This window comes from Podarcis raffonei, chromosome 2 (assembly GCF_027172205.1).
Source record: "Podarcis raffonei isolate rPodRaf1 chromosome 2, rPodRaf1.pri, whole genome shotgun sequence".
Taxonomy (NCBI): Eukaryota; Metazoa; Chordata; class Lepidosauria; order Squamata; family Lacertidae; genus Podarcis; species Podarcis raffonei.
In genome coordinates this window covers 94059672-94067154 of record NC_070603.1, presented here as the reverse complement: position 1 = coordinate 94067154, position 7483 = coordinate 94059672, and positions in this window count along the sequence as shown.

Genomic DNA, 7483 nt, shown 5'->3' with positions numbered 1-7483 from the left:
TGTCATCTCATTCATCCTCATAACAAATCTACCAGACAATTTGTTTTCAATGCTATTTGTGATTAAGCCAACCCTGACAGCTTTGAGCCAAGGCCTCCCACCTGCAGTGAGTCCCATGTGTGAACTGACATTTAAAATTGGACCAGTCCAAAAACTTGCCCAAAAATTGTTGGCCTGTGGTGTGGGAGAGAGGGCGCCAGAATTTTAAATCCTTTGATCTTCTACTTTCCTATATATACGCATAGCCTGGTATTGAAATGCTGGTAAGTCTGTGGTAAACTATCCTGTTGTGAAATTCTAAATACTGGAGTCCTGAGCAGGAAGGGACAATGGACAAGCAACTGCTAACCCCCACCCACCACCCGCTAATGGTTGTTGGAGAAAGAAGGCTGAGTTTTTCCACTGCCAAATCATACAGTATGAGCATCAAGGTTTATAATTTCGTAAGAGAAAATACTTGAAATTTGTCAATTGCTTAGGGACTGCTTTTGTCCCTGCTTAAACCCACTTTTGTTCTGAGTGGTGAAGCCATGGATCTGTGGGGATGATCCGATTATTTTGATAAGTAAGGCAGGTATCTTTGTCCCTCCAAAAATATTCTGTTGGCAGAGGAACAGGCGAATACACAAAATTAAAATGTTCCCTAGACTAGCACTGAAGAACTACAAAGAGGGATAAGAACCAAAATAAACAAGAGCTTGGAGAAATAATAACCTAAACATTGGGCAATGTGCTGCTGCTGTGAAAGAGGAACTGAGCCTATGAACAGATGAAGGCTTAGAGGATACAGTAGCCAGGAAGCTAGAAAAGAAGCTATCAAGTCCTGGGCTACCTAGTGACTGAACAATATATAATGCTATAACTATATGACAGTGGTCACACTGCTGCTCCTCTTTGCTCCTGTTGAGGCTTCCTCCTTTGGGGCAAATGAACAGTGAAAGCTATGAGAGAGAGGCACCTTTTAGAGTTGGACTAGAAGAAACAAGAAATGAAGAGGTACGACTAGCTTCAGAGAGGCAATGGAATAGTACAGGCTGGAAGGTTAAATCACAATGAAGGTCTCTTGCTTTAAAGCTCAGTAAAACAATTGTTGTTAGCTTATAACATAATACAAAGGAAAACAGAAACAAGGGGTTGGGGCAGCAGGAACTTGGACTTGGCAATGGGCACTGCACTGAGATGTGCCACACATCAGCAGGTGCCCAAGGTACAAATCCTTGGCACCAGCCTTTGTGCTAGCTAAAGCCTTTCTGCTTCAGTCTTCCACTAGCGCCAGCACTTTCAGAAGGCGTCTTGTACTGTTCGGACATCACACCTACCTTTATCTTCCTCTCATGGGGCCACTTGACACACATCACTTCATGGTGCTGCATGGCAGGACCAGCCCTTAGTATAGGTCAATCTAACCAACTATTGTCTATTCTGGCTGGTGGAAGTTCTCCAAAACCTCAAGAACACCTCTTGGCCATCCTTGCTACCTCAAATTCTGTTTTTAACCAGAAATTCTAGGGACTGAACCTTAAGTCTTTCTGTGCGAGAGGGGGATATTGTTTTGTTTTTGTTTTAAATATCTATTTTGTGCTTTTATCCTGTATTTTATCTTGTGAACTGCCCTGAGATCTTCAGATGAAGGGTGGTTTATTTATTTGTTTGTTTGGTAGTAGTAGTAGTATGGAAACCATGTGCTTTAGAACTATAAGCCTTCCCATTCAAATGTGATTGCAATGTTCAAGCTAGGCATATAAGACAAGAGTTGGGATGTATTCCCTTATTGGTAACCTTCCATGGGGTACATGCAAGCGGTGGCAAGAGGCAAAACTGGGCAGAACATCTGATAATTGATGCCTTTGGACAGTGGCTACATTTCCACCATGCAAAAGTTATGGTGTTTCTGCAAACACACTCCACATGCCTATCTCTCCGGTTGACACATCTAGGCAAGCATTATTGCAGTTCAAGGAAAGATTTCAGCCAAGCAAGAGCACTCTTAGAGGATCCAGAGCAGGGCCTGGGAAGAGACCTGAGGGCCAGTTAGAGTTGTCTTAGAAAGAGAGAGAGAAGGAGGACAGAAATGCCCTAGTGACTAAGAAGAGCTTAGTATTTTTATTCCTGGTGTAGATTTAAGTTTGAACACCAGACTCTGACCACAAACTGCCTCAGTTTAATTTTAGGGGGATTGTTTAATTTGAACTTTTATGAAATTTTGAATCTCACTTGGGTTCTGTTTCCTAGCTGGTACTTGTATTTCATAATTTATGGCGCATTCAATATTAAATTTAGCCCCCAGGTGCTCAGGAAGGACTACATTTACAGGAAAATGATCATGGTCCAAAATATATATACTCTTGAGTAGCCAAACTAAAACCAATACAAGTTTTCCTGAGGACTACTGCCTTCCATGGAAATATCCAAAAATGAATGTTAACCTTCCAAGAAAAGGGATGGGTAAAAGTGTTATTATATATCCCAAAATGTGATTTAGCTTTTTCAGATTTGGAGCTGCAACATTTCATACATTCTTGCAGAATCTCATATCTTGTACATGCATTTTTAATATAGTGACACTTCATAATTTTCCTCACAGTGCCATTATTACTTTATGCCTCCATTTCAGAGGAATATCAGACCAGTTATTTAGGAAAGTACATGTAGATGACAATATTTTATGCTATTAAATATCACGATCCCAAGTACTCTGGGCAGCATTCAGCTATGTTTATTCATAAATTGAAATTAATGAACATGACATTAATTTCAACAGGTCTACTGAGAAAAACTTGGTTGAATGCCACCTTCGTTCTATTGAGTAGGTAGCATTATTTTTCAATGGAGTTTTCTTTTAAACGGTTGTGCTTAGGACTGTAGCTTATACATTGTATAAACACTTTGGGGTCAAAATACATGTTACAAAGAAGACACCTGACAATCTGCCAAGTTTTTTTAAAATCTGAAAAGCAATTGCATGAAGCTGCTACCACGAGCAGAGAAATGATGCAAGTTAGTGGGACTTCTTAACCCTTCATTTCCTGTTAAAGTTGTTTAGCTCAAGTTGTCTTCGCCAACCTATTCCCCCCCAATCCCCAGAAGCTAGAAGTATGAGATCACCCTACGTTTTACATGGTAAGTAATAAAGCAGTAGGGGAAGGCAAGGGTTAAGCAGCAAAAATGGAAAGAATCAAGCAAGCATTACTCTTTATTATGAATCACAGCCCTAGGCTGTTTTTCAGGTTTCTTTTTTCAAAAAGTCAAAATATTAGACTCCTTGTGTGTCTTCTGTGTAATATCTGTATTTACCATTATAATCCCTGCTCTCTGTTGCAATCTGCAAGGTTGTGCTCTATGTGTAGTGGAAAGTATAGGGTTTGTGTCCTTTCTGTTTCTCAAATAAATGTTGAAAGGGTGCTGCTTCTGTTCTGGCCCACTTCTCTGTTCTATCACGGATGACTATGCATGCCTATTATACTCTGGAGGTAGTAAATTCCAGCTAATTAAACATTTATCACAACCCCCGATGTTAAATTAAACCATCTCCTGTGTGCTTTTCTTGACCTGCATATCAAAGAGAGTGCTGATAGGGCTAGTTTCTCACCCCCAAACCAGATTTGACACAATTTTCTGTAGATCATTTGCCGTGTACTGAACACAGACCTAGAGGGAGATTGTGGACTTGCAGAAATCATTATATATTATTGCCATTGTTATCATTATTACAGTGGGTTACAGCAATGCAAAATGTAAAAATACAATATTAAAATAAGTTAAAACAATTACAGTCCTAGTGCCCTTCTTATCAGGAAAGGATGTTCCATGTTACTGAAGGCGCCTCTGTCAATGCCTGTCAATGCCCACTCCACCTGGTTATGCCCCCTTTGCCAGCCACTTCTGAGTTGCCACAATGCACACAAGCATGGTTGTGCGTCAGTTGGATGCGCATAAATTGGCCATTGTCTGTATAGTGATCCTATAGAATGTAGATGTAAATCATGCTGGTTCCAAAATCCATTCAGGAGTGGGGCTACTGCTGGCCCGACAGGCCAAAGCCCAGCAGAGAGAAAACAAGCCTTTATAATAGATTTAGTGCAGGCATAGGCAAACTCTGTACTCCAGATGTTTTGGGACTACAACTCCCATCATCCCTAACCACTGGTCCTGTTAGCTAGGGATGATGGGAGTTGTAGTCCCAAAACATCTGGAGAGCTGAGTTTGCCTATGCCTGATTTAGTGTCTTAATGTCTTTCCCCCCATAAGCTAGGGTTGTCAATAATAATAATAATAATAATAATAATAATAATAATAATAATAATAAATTTTATTTATATCCCGCCCTCCCCAGCCGAAGCTGGGCTCAGGGCGGCTAACAACAATAAACAATACAAAAGTACAACACAAACAACACTCTAAAATCATTCATTATAAAATTAATTAAATTCAAGCCACTGGCCACTATTGGGCCAGAGCTCCGCGAAGATTGCCGAGGGAGGGAGTCAGGCTGTGCCCTGGCCAAAGGCCTGGCGGAACAGCTCTGTCTTGCAGGCCCTGCGGAAAGATGTCAAGTCCCGCAGGGCCCTAGTCTCTTGTGACAGAGTGTTCCACCAGGTCGGAGCCACAGCCGAAAGAGCCCTGGCTCTAGTTGAGGCCAGCCTAACTTCTCTGTGGCCTGGGACCTTCAAGATATTTTTATTTGAAGACCGTATTATTATTATTATTATTATTATTATTATTATTATTATTCCCCAAGTCACTCTGGGTTGCTTACAGTATATCTAAAAACAAAACAAAAACATCAAGCATTGAAAACCTCCCAATATTTCAGCTATTTCTATGGAAATTCACCAAAAACTAGACTTCCGACATGGGTCGCCCTAAGTCCGGATTTTCCAGGACCTGCCTGTCATATTCCAGCTATGTGGAGGAAATTCCGGACGTATAGCAACCCTAGCATAAACTGTAAACTGTGAGGGCACATGACTGGTTTTTAAATTTTTATTTTAAAGTGTGGATGTTTTTAATTTTATAATTTTTAAAATACATTTATATTTTATTTTAATTGTACTATTTTACTACCTTGTTGTTTCCCACCCTGAGTTCCTTTGGGTGGGTGGGTGGGAGTGCAAGAGAGAAAATCATAAAACAAACAAATTGATAAAAAAGCTAAAAAAACAAAACAAAACTACAGGGACAAATCCTGTGGCCTTCTGTCCATAGGAAAGTTGAGTGACTTTCTTTTCTTCTGTTCCTTCCTGCCTTCCAGGCAGCTAATTCCTTGCGGTGGCAAAGATGTGCTCACTGAGAGACTGTCCTCTTCTACACCTGTTCTTCCCTGAAACTCTAAAGAGTCCTTAGTTCTCTGAGAAGTTAAGAAAATAATTTTATTGCCTAACAGGAGGGAAGGCTGCCTTAATTTTGTTGTCACTGGGAGTCTAAATGTGTAAGGACAGCTGCTGTGCTCTGGCGACAATGCAATCAGTTAATGCTTTCAGCAGGGAGACATTAGCCTTCTCTGCCTGCTAGGCAAGGGAAAAGAACTTACTCTGGAAACTTTTTAAAGAGGATTTATCTTTTTCTTGTGTTTCTTTAAACTGGAGAGAGATAGGAGGACCCCCAAATAAGACAGTCTAACATGATCTCTGTAAGGTAGAGATTCATATTAAATTTGAAGAATCATTTTCAAAAATGGAATAAGGGGTTGAAACAAATTCCTCCAGTTCTACAATCCCCAGGCACTATGGTCCAAGTCCAGTGCCCCCCCTCCAATTTTCCTTGGTTGTAATGTTTGGCACAACATCAGTTTTCTGTAGTCCCCCTATCATTTCCCACGCTTTCACAAAACAAGTTGTGAATAGGGGTGGGGAGAAAGAAAGGTTTTAACAGTACGGTGGTACCTCGGGTTAAGTACTTAATTCGTTCCAGAGGTCCGTACTTAACCTGAAACTGTTTTTAACCTGAAGCACCACTTTAGCTAATGGGGCCTCCTGCTGCCGCCGCGCCGCCGGAGCACGATTTCTGTTCTCATCCTGAAGCAGAGTTCTTAACCTGAAGCACTATTTCTGGGTTAGCGGAGTCTGTAACCTAAAGCGTATGTAACCCGAGGTACCACTGTAGCTGAGACTGAAGTCAATGGCTTATTCCTTTTTACCAGCTTGCCAGGAAAATGGTTCCCCCAATGGGGGAGGGGTGTAGCTCACTGACACAACACATGCTTATGCAGAAGGTTGCAGGTTCAATCCCCAGTATCTCCAGGAAGGACGAAGGATAACCCTGCGGAGACATTTTGAGCCAGTATAGCTCAGGGGTGGAAAATGTCAGGCCAGGAGGCTCAAATATGGTCTTTCTATTTGGTCCTTTAAACCCAGTTCTCCATCAAATTCAGCACTGTCCCCTCTACATGCTGGCTCTGTGAAGCCTCCAGGATTCACACAATATCGCTTAACAACATAAACAGATGCCTGAAAAATTATTTAGGTGTAATTCACGATATTTTCCAAATTGGAAGGAAATGTATCTCTACCCCTGCCATTTTTAGTCTTTGATGCTCTCTTATTGTTACTCTCTTCATACAGAGTATGATTCATGAATCGAGAACTAGGCTGTGCTTTAGCATTGGCTGATAGACTCTCAATATTTGGAAGGAAAGCGTGGCTGAAAAGGATATTTGATTCAATACCAAATGAATAAACCTAGTACTGCTAAAAACACCCACTCTTATTAATGTTGAACACTGTTGCTGAAGTATAGATTTTAGATCAAAACCTTTCTATAGAGCAAAATAAACAGGTATCTTACATCTTCTTTTACGTATTACAAATTGTAAGTTCAAGACACGAACACACACACAAATGCAACTGCATTCAAAGAAAGAAAGAAAGAAAGAAAGAAAGAAAGAAAGAAAGAAAGGGAAAGTATTCAGAAAGCTAATGAATTAATAGGTATTCCCAAACGACAAGGTATCTGGAGATAATTGGGTGTGCTATCACCCAAAAGGTGTATTGGGGAGATGAATTAATCCTTAAAAAGCATATGTCAGTTAGAAAAAACTATAATTTAGGAATGCTGACACTTGGGGCACCCGCTAAATAAGAACCTGTCATACTGAATACAAAAGGGGAGAAAGGCACAGAGAGGAAGTACAAAAGAGGGGCTTATGGCTGTCTAAGGACACCTTTCCAAATTTTGCTGGAGCTGTGGTGACTGCTATAGTTCCGTTCCTTTCCACACCAATAGGTAATATGAGAAGCTCCAGGAAACTTCAGATGAGGACACACTGTAGCTCAACCACTAGGAACAGCACATACTGTAAATTAGATTCACTTTGCATTTACAAATGAACTTTCCTAATTGTACTTTCCATAACATTGCTCTCACAGCTTTCCTCCAGAATTCACTGAATTCTCTGAATTTTACAGTGGAAGTCTCCAGTCAAGTAAACATTTTTAAGAGTATACTAGGGCGAAGGGTGCATAAAACAGATAGGTTACTGTAAATA